The following is a 13,087-nucleotide window of genomic DNA, read 5'->3' as shown; positions in this document are numbered from 1 at the left end:
TGCCATCTTGACTCCACCCCCTCTTTATCTATATCATGCTCACCAGCTCTGAAGGTACCTTAGATCTCTATCTTGAACCCTCTCCTCTTCTCCCTTCAAACTATTTCACTTAATAATCTCATCAGCTCCCATGCATTCAGTCATCATACCTAAGCTAAGATTTTCTCTACTTATTTCACCCTTCTTTCCTAAACTCCAGATTTCTATATCTAATTGCCAATGGGATTCCTACAATTAAATGTCCCATAAATGTTTTAAACTCAACAAATATAAACTAAAATAATTATCTTTCCCCAAAACCCTTCCTTCTTCTTTATTTCCTCTTAGTGTCAAGGGTACTACTATCCTCCTAATGATCCAAGGACATAGTATAGGTCCCATCCTTAGTTCTTTTTCTCTTTCTCTTTCACCCCCCACCAACCATATCTAATCTATTGCCATGGTCTATCCTTTCTATATTTGAAACATTAAATTCCCCCTCTTCTCCTCTGACATTGCCACACCTCTGATTCATATTCTCATCATTTCACACTAGTATGCTTGCTGTTTGCAATATTCTTTTGGTTGGTATCCTTCTTTCAAGTCTCTCCCCATTCCAATCCAACCTCCACTAAGCTGACAAATTAATATTTCTATAGTATGTCTTACCATGTCATGGTTCTCATTCACTATATTCTAGTGGCTCTCTATTACTTCCAGAGAATTCTCTTTTTGGTTTGATTCCATTTTTCTAGTCTTCATACTTATTCCTTTAAGGGATATTCATCCCTTATTCCTAGTCATTATAATTTATTGACTCTGGATTCCTTGTTCTTACTCATTCAAGGAATTCTTTCTCCTAGCTTAGGACATTTTCTCTGGCTGTTCCCCATGCCTGGTATATTCTCCTTCCTCATTTCTTCCTTTTCACATGACTGCCCTTTTCCAAGTTTGAGCTAAAATCTCTTCATTTATAAGAAGCTACTCCTGATCCCCCTTAATGCCAGTGACTTCCTTACATTGGTTATCTCCATTTTATCATGTTGTATTTTGCACATATTGCATCCATATTTTCAGCAATAGTTCATTGAGATCAGAAATTATCTTTTGTATTTCTTTAGATCCCTCCTATTTAGCACAGTGCCTAGTATATAGTATGTGCTTAGTAAATTATTATTAACTTTGTGACTGAGGTCAGAGAAAATTTCATGGGGGAAGAAATCTCCTTTTCACAGAGTGAAGGCCATAAACCAATATGGATAAGACTGGGCAAAGATACCATAACCAAAGAGTGGTAGTAGAGCACTAGTTATCAGAGGATCAGGGAAATCAATATGGGCCACATGGAAGCAAGAGAAGTACAGAATGCCAATTTCATCTACACTATAATTAAGAAGGTTCAGCCCTGCCCAATCAGCATCATGTAACATTTTATTCATCAAGCACTTTCTTTTTTCAGAGTTAAAAGCTCCTGTTTCTACCTTCTTCCTTGCTCCTCAGTCAGGATGCAACCTTGAAGAATTGAAAGCTTACATAACCTCATTCTCCAAATTAAAGCATCAAGCTCACTTAACAATTCTGTTTGAAGGAATGATTGCAATAAAAGAAAACTGCCATACTCATTGAGAGCCAAAGGGACAAACACTATCATTAACAGAATAAAATACAAACGAACTTTGTTTTCTCGGGAGAGACACTAAGTTGACATGGCTCTCAGCTGAGGATCTCAATGCCACTGAAGGGAGGAGATTTGAGAGAGCCTTGGGGGTAGAAAGTTGGAAAGAGAAAGAAAATGTCTAAAAGATCCTTTTTTCACTTCAGTTATTAAAAGGAGAAAGGAAGAGAACTGAAAGATTCATAATTTGATTGTGTACCTCCTATGACAAAAGAGAAAGTCTATAATATAAGAATCTGGAATAATTTTTAAAAAAGTTTTCTACACTGGGTTAGACCGCAAAGGATAAGTAGCATTTTAACAGTCTGTGTTTAGGAGGAGACATAAATCCCAGTTGTAGGATACAGTCAGAACAAGGCAAAAGCTGCTATCACCAAATTGGGCTTTTTCTTCCCACCTCCATCTTTACACAGATTTCCTCCCATACCTGGATTGTTCTCTCTATTCATCTCCAAGTCTCAGAATCCCTAGCTTATTTCAGTGTTTAGCTCATATGTGACTTCCCACAGGAAGCCTTTCCTGATTCCTCTAGGGATCATTTATTTGTTCATTTATTTCATGAAATATTCCTACCCTCAAAAAATGTATGCTATTTGTGTGCAGAAATGGAATTATTCCCTCCTTTTGGTCTTACATTCCTTGTGTATACTGTCCTTAGTATACTGACTTGTACATAGTGTGTCCTTATAGGAGTTTATTATATTGAAATAGATGGAATTGAATTGATCTGATTTAATTAGAAAGAGTTCAGCCAATTCATTAGTGTTCTAATACTCTAGACCAGAGAATACATGGGGAAATTTTTTGTCATTGCCATTTATTTGTTTCTGATTTGGAGGAGCCATGACTGTAATTTCATTTGTATAAGGAACTACTGAAAGGCAACACCTTCTACCAATTCAAATAGGGAACTATTCATAAAGGTTTAACTGTTTATGTCTCAGTAGCCGCTCAATGTATTAAGGTACCAGGTTAAAGTACACTAACTAAAATATAACTGTTCAGAGCTAAGTGGAGTAAGGGTAAATTCTAGTAGAAATTCAAATAAAGTATAAGTCAAGTCTTATCTGTATGTTATGTAGCCTCACAACTCCCAAAGCATGGTTCTTTAAGTTTTGCAAACTGCTTTCCCCATGTGGTAAGCATGCTCTGGTTCACTCTCTCAGAATCCAACAAGATACATCTATCTTTCAGTTTTTTGGGTACACTGAAAGGTTTGGGTGTGTCCCTCCTCTAATACTATTAATTTAATCCTCCATTAGCTATGTTCTCCCCACTATTTGTAGCCTCTAACCAATATTCCATTTCTAAATCTATATTCAGAGGGCAACAGGGGAAGATGTACCCTAGGAGCTAATCTATAATGTGAATTCTAAACCTCTTTAGTGACATATTGTCTAATGTTAATTGAAAAGGCAAAGCACTTTTTGTAAGTAAATATGGTTGATTAAGCCAGGTGTACTTTTATGATGAGTGGTTGTCTTATGCATTTTAAAGAAAGGTGTGCACTGGAAGGCAAGAAAGAGTTGATTAAAATAACCCCAAAATCATAAAACTGAAAAAGTTTTGTGGTCTTTTTGTGAAAGAATCTCATTTTAGAAAACAAACATTTTCCCCCAAACAAAACTGCTTAAAGTTATCTCTTTTGGAAAAAACAAACTTGTCAATCTATGCCTATGTAGATGCTGATGAATTGTGTTCTAGCACATAAGCAAGGCAATTTATAGGTTTACTGTCTCACATTTGTAAAATCTTCATCAGCTCCACAGAGGCAGGATTATTTTTCTCAGTTCCCTTTTCTACTATTTTCCAAAGTAGTTGCTGGTTATTCTATATCATTTGTCACATCTGCCTCAGAGGAAAATGGGAATGAAAAGGAAAGAGAATTGAAGTGTCCCTTTGAACTTCTCCCCTCTCAACAATGTTCCTAAATAGATGGAGGCTATTGCCTCAGGTAGAAGAAGGAGGAGAAAGGTAGTGACAGATTCATGTTAATACTATCAAGAGTGAGAAATGAAAATTCTTTAGAACAAACCTAGCACAAGAGACCTACAATCCCTGAAATCTTTTGTTTGTAGGTGTCTAAGTAAATATCTTGACACCATTCTCACCCAGGAAGTATGAAAGAGTTATAATGCTATTAGGGTTCCAAGTAATCCTACAAGGAGTTAGCTATTGGAGAGCTGACATCATTTTCAGGGGGAGGGGTCGAAGGAGCCGCTGCCAACAAGATGAAAAGAGAAAAGGCCTTAAAAATGCACACATTAACAGAAGACAGTTTGATGAGAGCAGTGATGAACTTAGGGCATAAATAATAATACAATTAGATGCATTTAGAACTGGTCACATGACCAGTGTAGCGATTAATGTTTCAATGTTAATCAGGCAAGAAGTACCTACTGTAATACTCAACAGATGTGACTTGTCTTGTGCTTTTTAACATGTTTAACTATGGTTTGTATAAAGCATTAGGTGATGGAACTATAATTAGTTTGTATATTTTTGATGTTCAATGAATGATCATTTGTCAATACTCAAATGTTAACGTGACAGAATGGATATTCTGAAGCAACCATTTGAAGTTGATCACATTGTCCCCAAAAACCAGCTTGAAGAATGTGCTTTTGATTTGAGAAATGGGTATACTTGAGTCCTTTACATATTTTCTCTACAAATAATCATTATAAAATTGAATTGAGGTTAATTAGTTAAATGATATTGATAATGTGGAAAATATACTAGATAAGGGATCATGAGTGATAACATTACCTCAGAGTTGTTTTGATTTGCATTTCTCTAATTCTAAGAGATTTAGAATACCTTTTTCATGTGCTTATTTATAGTTTTGATTTCTTTATATGAAAACTGCCTACTCATGTTCCTTTACCATTTATCAATTGGGTAATAGCTTGATTTTTTGTACAATTGATTTATCTCTTTATAAATATGAATAATTATACCTTTGTTAAAGGTTTTTGTTGTGAAGATTTTTTCCAATTTGTTGCATCCCTTCTAATTTTGGTTGTATTGGTTTTGTTTGAACAAACCCTTTTTCATTTATTGTAATCAAAATTATTCATTTTACATTTTGTAATATTTTCTATCTCTTTCTTGGTCTTAGAATCTTTCCTTCCCCATATATCTGACAGCTAAACTATTCAATGTTCACCTAATTTTTCTATAGTTTCCTTCTTTATATTTAAGTTATTCACCCATTCTGAATTTATCTTGGTATAGGATATGAAATGTTGATCTAAATTTAATTTCTCCCATATGGTTTTCCAATTTTCTCAGCAGTTTTTGTCAGATAGTGGGTTTTTGTCCCAAAGCTAGTTTCTTTGGGTTTATCTTACACTATCTTACTGAGGTCATTTACCCCATGTCTATTCCAATGATCCTCTCTTCTGGCTCTTAGCCAGTACCATATTGTTTTGATGACCACTACTTTGTAATATAGTTTGAGATCTGGGACTGCAAGGCCCCCTTCCTTTGTATTTTTTTTCATTATTTCCCTGGATATCCTTGATCCTTTGTTCTTCCAAATGAACTTTGTTATGTTTCTTTTTTCTAATTCAGTAAAAAAGTTCCTTGGTAGTTTGATGAGTATGACACTAAATACGCAAATTAATTTGGGTAGGATTTTCATTTTTCTTATGTTAGCTCTTCCTACCAATAAGCAATTAATGTTGGAAATGTATAGAAATGCTGATGACTTATGTGGGCTTAGTTTGTATCTTGCAACTTTGCTAAAGTTGTTGATTATTCCCACTAACTTTTTAGTTGGTTCTCTGGGATTCTTTAAGTAGATAGTGTAAATATAAATGACGATGGTGATTTATCTAGATCTGATAGAGGAAGGTTCAGGTCTCCCAATAGAATAGTTTTTCTATCTGTTTCATCCTTGAGCTCTACTACTTTCTCCTTTAGAAATTTGGATGCTATGTTATTTGGTGCATACATATTGAATACTGATATTTCCTCATTGTCTATACTGCCTTTTATCAGGATGTAATTAACTATCTATCTATGTAACTAACTAACTATCTCTTTTAATTAGATCTATTTTTACTTTGACTTTGTCAGATATCATGATTGCAACTCCTGCCTTCTTTTTCTCAGTTGAAGCCCAATAGCTCCAGCATCTTACCTTTACCTGTGTGCATCTACCTTCCTCATGTGTGTTTCTTGTAGACATCATATGATATGTTACTAATCCACTCTGGTATTTGATTCCATTTTATGGGTGAGTTCATCCCATTTACATTCAGAATGATGTTTACCACCTGTGCATTTCCCATCATTTTGATTTCCTCTCCTATTCCTGCCCTTTCTTATTTCACTATTTCCTTCTATACCAGTGTTTTGCTTTTTAATCAGTCCCCGAATCCCCACCCTTATATTACTTCCCTTCCCATCCCTCCTTATTATTCCCCTCTTATTTTTCTTTGGGATCTATTAAATTCCCAACACCCTCTCTTTCCCTCCCTTTTGGTACTCTCTGTCCCACTCCTACCCTTGGTTTTTCCCTCTCAATTTCCCTTCATGGTAAGATAACTTTCAATACCCCAATGGATCTTCCCTCTTAGAGTTGATTCCACTGAGAGTAAGGTTAAGTATTACCTATTAGCACTCTCTTCTTCTCCTTCTTCTAATAGTATTCTTCCCCTCCCCCCCCATGTGTCTCTTTATGTGGTAAAATTTATTCTATTTTTCTTATTCCTTATTCCTTCAAGTTTCTCTTGGTGCCATCTTCTATTACCTGCCTTATTTCCTTTTCTTTTACATATCATCTTGAACCCCTTAGTATCCCAATCACTATTTATGAATAATTCTTCTAATTACTATGATACAGAATACAGTTTTTGAGAGTTACAAATATAATTTTTGCCATATAGGGATATAAACAATTTGACCTTCCTAAAGCTTTTAAAAGAAATGTTTCTTTTCCCTCTCTTTCTTGTTTACCTTTTCATGTTTCTCTTGAATTTTTTATTTGGACATCAAATTTTCCATTTAGTTCTCCTCTTTCCTTTACATATACTTGGAAATTTTCTATTTTGTTGAATGCCCATACTTTCCTCTGGAAGTATATAGTGAATTTTGATGAGTATGTGATCCTTGGTTGTAGATGCAATTCTCTTGTCTTTTGGAACATCATACTCCAAGCCTTGAGGTACATTAGTGTGGAGGCTGCTAGATACTGTGTAATCCTGATTGGTGCTCCTTGATATCTGAATTGCCTCTTTCTGGCTTCTTGCAATATTTTCTCCTTAGCTTGGAAGCTCTTGAATTTGGCAATTACATTCCTAGGGATTGTCTTTGAGGATTTAATGTAGAGGGCGATCAATGGACTCTTTCGATATCTGTTTTGTCATCTTGTTTAAGAACATCAGGACAGTATTCTTGGATAATTTCTTGTAGTATGATGTCAAGGATTCCATTTATTTCTAGGTTTTCAGGTAGGCCTATGATTCTTAAATTGTCTCTATTGGGCCTTTTTTCCAAGCCAGTCATATTCTCAATGAGATAGTTCATGTTTCCTTCTATTTTATCATTCTTTTTATTTTGCTTTATTAATTCTTCCTGTTTTGGGAGATTAATAGTTTCTACTTGCTCAGTTCTAGTCTTTAAAGACTGTTTTTCAGCTATGATCTTTTGACCTTCCTTTTTAGTTCAGTCTATCTTGCTCTTCCTGGCTTCCAGTAGGTCAATTCTGGTCTCTAATTTGTTTATCATTTCATTTAATTCCTTGGCTTCTTTTTCCAAGTGGAAGATTCTTACTTTTAAACTGCTATTTTCTTTTTGAACTATTTCCCACTTTTTTTGCCAAGTTTATTTTATGTTTCTTACTTAGTTCTCCACTTCCATTCTGATTTCCTGGAGGGCTTATGACTGGTTTTCTTTTTTGGAAATTTTGGATGTGTTTGCTTGTTTGTCACCCACTGATGTCTCCTCTATAGATTGTTGTTTTTCACAGTAGAATTTATCCAGGGTCAGATTTTTTTTCTTAATTTTTTTTTTTTTTGTGATAGATTGTATTCTTGAGTATTAGTGGGCATTGCTGTGTTAGTTTTTTCTTCCCTTCCCAGTCAGAAATCTGAGTGAGGAGGGTAGGCAGATCTCTATGTATCAAGCTACAGAGTGGTTTTTCCCCCTTAGGCTATTTTTCAATCTCCACCACATCTACTGTGAGCAGCCTCTCTTTACCCTATTTCAGTACCCAAGCTCCTCATTCCTCAGCCTCCTGGGTTCCCAAATCTTGCAGCTCTCAGGGGTAAGTCTGTGGTGTTTTCTGCCAGGCCCTGAGAACCACATTTGCTTTGACTCTGGTGCTGTGGGTAGAGTGGGGGAGGGGTGATCTGTTGACACTTTGGTAGAGATAATTTTACCCCCTTATAGTGCAGAAATGCCCAAACTGTGCCTACCTTCAAGGCTGTGCCCTAGAGTAAAGCCCCTTCATGATCTGATTTTGGTTTTTGACCTTTTGAGGCATTTTATATTGGTCGGTGGTGAGAAGAAGACCCTTGCTTCTACTCTCTGGCCATCCTAGCCCAGAAGTTGATTCTTCTTTTCATGAGATAATTCTTCAATTTTACCTCTTTCTGGTATTTTTAAATTATTATTTTAGTTCATTCCATTATATTCACCTCAAACTCAAATTTGTTTTTTTTTTGAAATTTATAAATTCCTTTTCAACCAAATCCCTGAAACATATACCCAAATAGATCATATGTTTTCATCTCCATTTTTAATCCAATAATTATTTCTCCCAATATGGATAGCATTCTTTTTTTCATAAATCACTCAGAATTTTCCTGGTATTGCTTTTAGTAGCAAATTCTATCACACTTGATTATTTCATAATACTTCAATTACTGTGTATAATGTTCTCCTAGTTCTGCTTATTTCACTTTGCATCAGTTCATATCAGTCTTTCCAGATCTTTCTGATATCATCTTGTTCATCATTCCTTATGGCATAATAGTATTCCATTACCATAATATACCATAATTTATTCAGCCATTACCCAACTGACGGACATTCCTTTAGTTTCCAATTCTTTGCCACCACAAAAAGTAAAGCTATAAATATTTTTGTACTAATTGATACTTCCCCCACTTTTTTTTAAATCTCTTGGGGTATATAAACCTAGTAATGCTATTCCTGGATCAAAAGATATGCATTCTTTTATTCTTTATTATTCTTTTATTATTTATTCTTTCAGCATAATTTCAAGTTACCCTCCAGAAGAGTTGTACCAGTTCACCATTCTACCAGCAATCCATCGGTGTACCAATTTTGCCACATTTCCTCCAACATTTATTATTTTCCTTGATTGTCATACTGACCAATATGATATCGGTAAGATGGTACCTCAGAGATTTTTTAATTTGTATTTCTCTAAATAAGAAAGATTTAGAACATTTCTTCATATGTTTGATGGACAGAATGCTTCTTAAGGATTATTGATGATTTTGAGACTTTGGGGTAACTTATGATTGGTCTTTCACAATTACCTTTTTGTGTTTCTTATAGGTCATATTTTCTACTGAGTTCTGGGACTTTTCCCAAGAATAATTAAAATTCATTTAGTTCATTAAATATCTATATTTTATTTTGCATAAATATGCTCAGCTTTGCTGAGTATGATATCAATGCTTGTAATTTTGCTCATCAAAATATAGTGTCTATTGCCCTTAATTATGTTAATGTTTAGGCTGCAGTCATTTTATTCTGACTGTAACTCCACTTTTTTTCTCTTGGTATTTATAATATTTTCTCCTTAACTTGGGAATTATGGAACTTAGCAATGATGTTCCTGCATATTTTCATCTTGGGGTCTTTTTTATGGTTTCAACCAATGTATTCTTTTCATTTCAATTTTACCCTTTGTTTCTAGATTTCCTGGGGAATTTTCCTCAATGATTTTTTTGGTATACTGTGTCTAAATGTTATTTTCATCATACTTTCAAGGAGTCCGACTATCTTTATCTTCTTTCTCCTTGATCTATTTTCCAGATCAGTTGTTTTTGTAATAAGATGTTTCATATTCTCCCTTACTATTTCATTCTTTTTATTTTGCTTTATTATTTCTTGTTGTCTTAGGAAGTCATTGGCTTCTCCTTGTCCAATTATGCTTTTTAATGAATTATTTCTTTCTGTGAGATTATGAGTCTCTTTCCATTTGCATGATCTATCTTTTAGAATTTTCTTGATTTTCTTGCATTTTTGTGCTTTTTTTCCCCATATTTTTCCTCAACCTCTCTCATTTGGTTTTTGTCTCTTAAAAGATCTTCTATAAGCTCTTTTTGAACTTGTGCTCACTTATTGTTTTTCTTTGCTGTTTTAGAAGTAGATGTTTTAATTTTACTGTCTTCTGAGTTTGAAACCAGGTCTACTTTGTTCCTATAATAGCCATCAATAGTTAGGTCTTTCTTCTCTGTTCATTTTTTTTTCATTTTGGAAGTTATACCAATAGACTTAATTATTAGCTTTATTATAGAGTCCCAGAGTTTCTAGGGTGTTGAGGGGTGAGGCCTCCTCTTTCAGAATGTATTGTGTTTGTTGTTTTCTGGGCCCTATTTAGTTCTTACAATTTCTGTCCCCTGCTCAAGCCTTAGTCCATGATTGACTTCAAGTGCTTCAACTATAGTCCCTGTGTAGTTCTGCCACTCGAAGCTGAAAACACATCTCATCCTGTGGCAGCAAAAAGGTACTCCACTCCTCTGGGGTGATCACAGCTCATGCACCTTTTAAGGGGAAAAAAAGGTTTATATAAAAAAGCTTGGACTGGATTATATTTAAATAGAATTGCCAGGAATTGAATTTATTCCAAAGAGATTCATTTAAAATTTATTTACAAAATATAGAGAGAATGAATTAGAAAATCAGAGAGATGATAGGGTAAGATATCTAGCCTAAGCATTAATTTACTCCTGGCCCCTGGCTCAACCAAGGGCAGGCAGAGTTAGTCCTTAGCCTGAGAGGCCTCAGCAAAGCCGAGGACCTGTTTAAGTCTCTCTCAAGAGGTAGGTCTCTCTTGAGGATAGTCTCTTCAGAAAATCCAGGAAAGGAGTCAGCTTTTTGACTAACCATGTGTCAGTACAAAGGGAGAGATTTAAGGATAGCCTCACCAGGAACAGAGTCTCAGGTCCAGTCAGCAGATTCTTCTTCAGCCTCCAACTCAAACTCAAAACTCCAGAAGAAGACAAAGTCCAACTTGAACTTTACTTAGAATTTCAGACAATTCTCCAATAATCTCGGATGATTCTCCTCCAAAGGAAGTTGTAACTCCCCTTTAAAGACACTTTCTTTTTCATCACTTCCTATGCCTTCCCTTAATTTTAATTGAACAATCAAAATTAAAGCTTTGTTTTAGGATTGCCCAGCGACAGTCAGTTTAATTCTGATTCATCACCCCCTATTGTATGCATGGGTCATAGACCTTCCCACTAAATGATTAAGTGGCATGTTTACACTTTTGGTGATTAAATCTAAAAATGGGCAGGGGAGTTAATTTCATTTTCACAGTCAGGGGAGAGATTTAATTTAATTTTCATAACCTCTAGGCTGTCAACAACTATATTCACCAATGTGTTCTCTTTCCTTACTTTCTCTTCTCAGGCTATGATAGAGCAGGTGTCTAGTCTCAGTTCCTCAGACCCCCAAACTCCTTCACTAGTCAATAGCAAGTTTCAAAGCCATGCCTTCAGTGCCTGATGTTCATAGGCTCTGTGGTACCTGATCCTTCAACTCCAAGATTTGGGCTCTGGTGCTGAGGCTACCATAAACACAGCTGCTCCCAGAGCTGGCCCTCAGCTGATTCCAGTGGTATCCTCTGAGATGCAAGTTCTTAGGTTCAGTAGATAAGGTAGGCTATCAGGCCTTCCCTCAGGAGCTGCCTTATTGATTTCATATTGTTTGCTATGGCCCTGTCCCCAGGGCCTACAATTTGTTGATTCTGCATTGTTTGTGCAAGAGTGTCTATGCTACCTCTCCAGACTGAGCCAGAAAAGTCAGAGATCTTCCTGCTTAGTTGTCTCTGGCCACTCAGTTTCATTCCCAATTTTGATCACTTTTTGCTTCTTTTAAAACTAATTCTGTGGAGTTATTTTTAATTGTTTATGTGAGTATTAGGAGGTTGAGAAAGTTTCACACTCTACTCTTCCATCTTTGTACAATCCTAAAATATTTCTTTGTAGGGAAAAACATGTAAATGTACACTAAAATTAAATTTTAAAAGGTTATTAAGCAACTGGTCATACTTTAAATAAACCAGATATCTAGATGGAAAATCGTATGGCACAAGAAACATTATTATAGAAGTATGAAATTAATTCCTTAAGCCAAATAGAATAATAATTCTTCTTACTTTAAAGTCACAACATATATGCATACACTTAAAAAATCTAACATCATCACAGGCTGAAAAATGATAAGCATGGTCTATAAAATAAAGATCTTAGTATAGAAGACCTAGAAGCCAAAGGGCCTTTAGAGGTCAGGTAATACAATCCTCGTATTTTATAAATCACAGCCTCATTACACTCTGTCCTGGTCATATGACATCTGAAGTAATAATAACAATAACTGACATATAGATGGATTTAAGATTTATAAAACAAACACTTAACATTCATTATCTTATTTGCCTTTCATAATTATTGACTGAGGTAGGTACTATGAACATTTTTAAAATTTAAGTAAGGAAACTAAAAACTCAGAGAGATTGTGACTTGTCTGTGGCCACATAGCAAATAACTGAGAGTAGTGGGATTTGAACCCAGGCAACTCTCTTATAGTTCCAAAATCAGCACCTTTTTTGATATATCATACTGCTTTTAATTGCATTTAGTTCAAAACTCAAAATTTAGGGAAGAAATTATCAACCAGAATGTACAGAACTATCTCTAGTAGAGAGTAGGAATATATAATTATGTCATATAATTTTCATTTGATGTAATTAAGGATATATAGAATAGTAAAAAAAATTTAGGGGAAATGATAATTGACTTCAAGTCATGAAAAGTTCACATAAAAGATGAATTAGATTCATTTCATTTAGCCTGAGAGGGTAGGAAGATTGAGGGGAAATATCATGGAGAAGAATTTGGGGCTCTAAATAATGAAAACTTTCTAACATTTGTTCAGCAAAAATTGAGAAAATAGGTGATTTCAAATAGTCTTGTGAAATGATATCAAGTAAAGTGAGCAGAACTAGAAGAACCATTTATATTAAAATATCAATGTTATAAAAAGAATACATTTCAGAACTTTAAAAAACTAATGAATAAGTAAGTAAACAGAAAAAAAAGAATGATTTATATCACAACAAACAATTTTGAAAGCTGTAGGAACTATCACTAATATTAAGACCATTCATAACTCTAGAGTGCCAGTGATAAAACATGCTATATATCATAGAATAGGGAT

The 13,087-nt window shown here is 34.8% G+C and overlaps 1 pseudogene; it reads left to right on the top strand.

The window, feature by feature from the left end:
• Positions 1–13,087, top strand: part of LOC103102907 (E3 ubiquitin-protein ligase Hakai-like) — a 182,786-nt pseudogene that overhangs the window by 146,714 nt on the left and 22,985 nt on the right.

The sequence above is a fragment of the Monodelphis domestica genome, chromosome 4, assembly GCF_027887165.1.
Source record: "Monodelphis domestica isolate mMonDom1 chromosome 4, mMonDom1.pri, whole genome shotgun sequence".
In the NCBI taxonomy this organism is placed as follows: Eukaryota; Metazoa; Chordata; class Mammalia; order Didelphimorphia; family Didelphidae; genus Monodelphis; species Monodelphis domestica.
The sequence above is the reverse complement of the archived record's forward strand: the minus strand, read 5'-3'. Positions and strand labels throughout refer to the sequence as shown.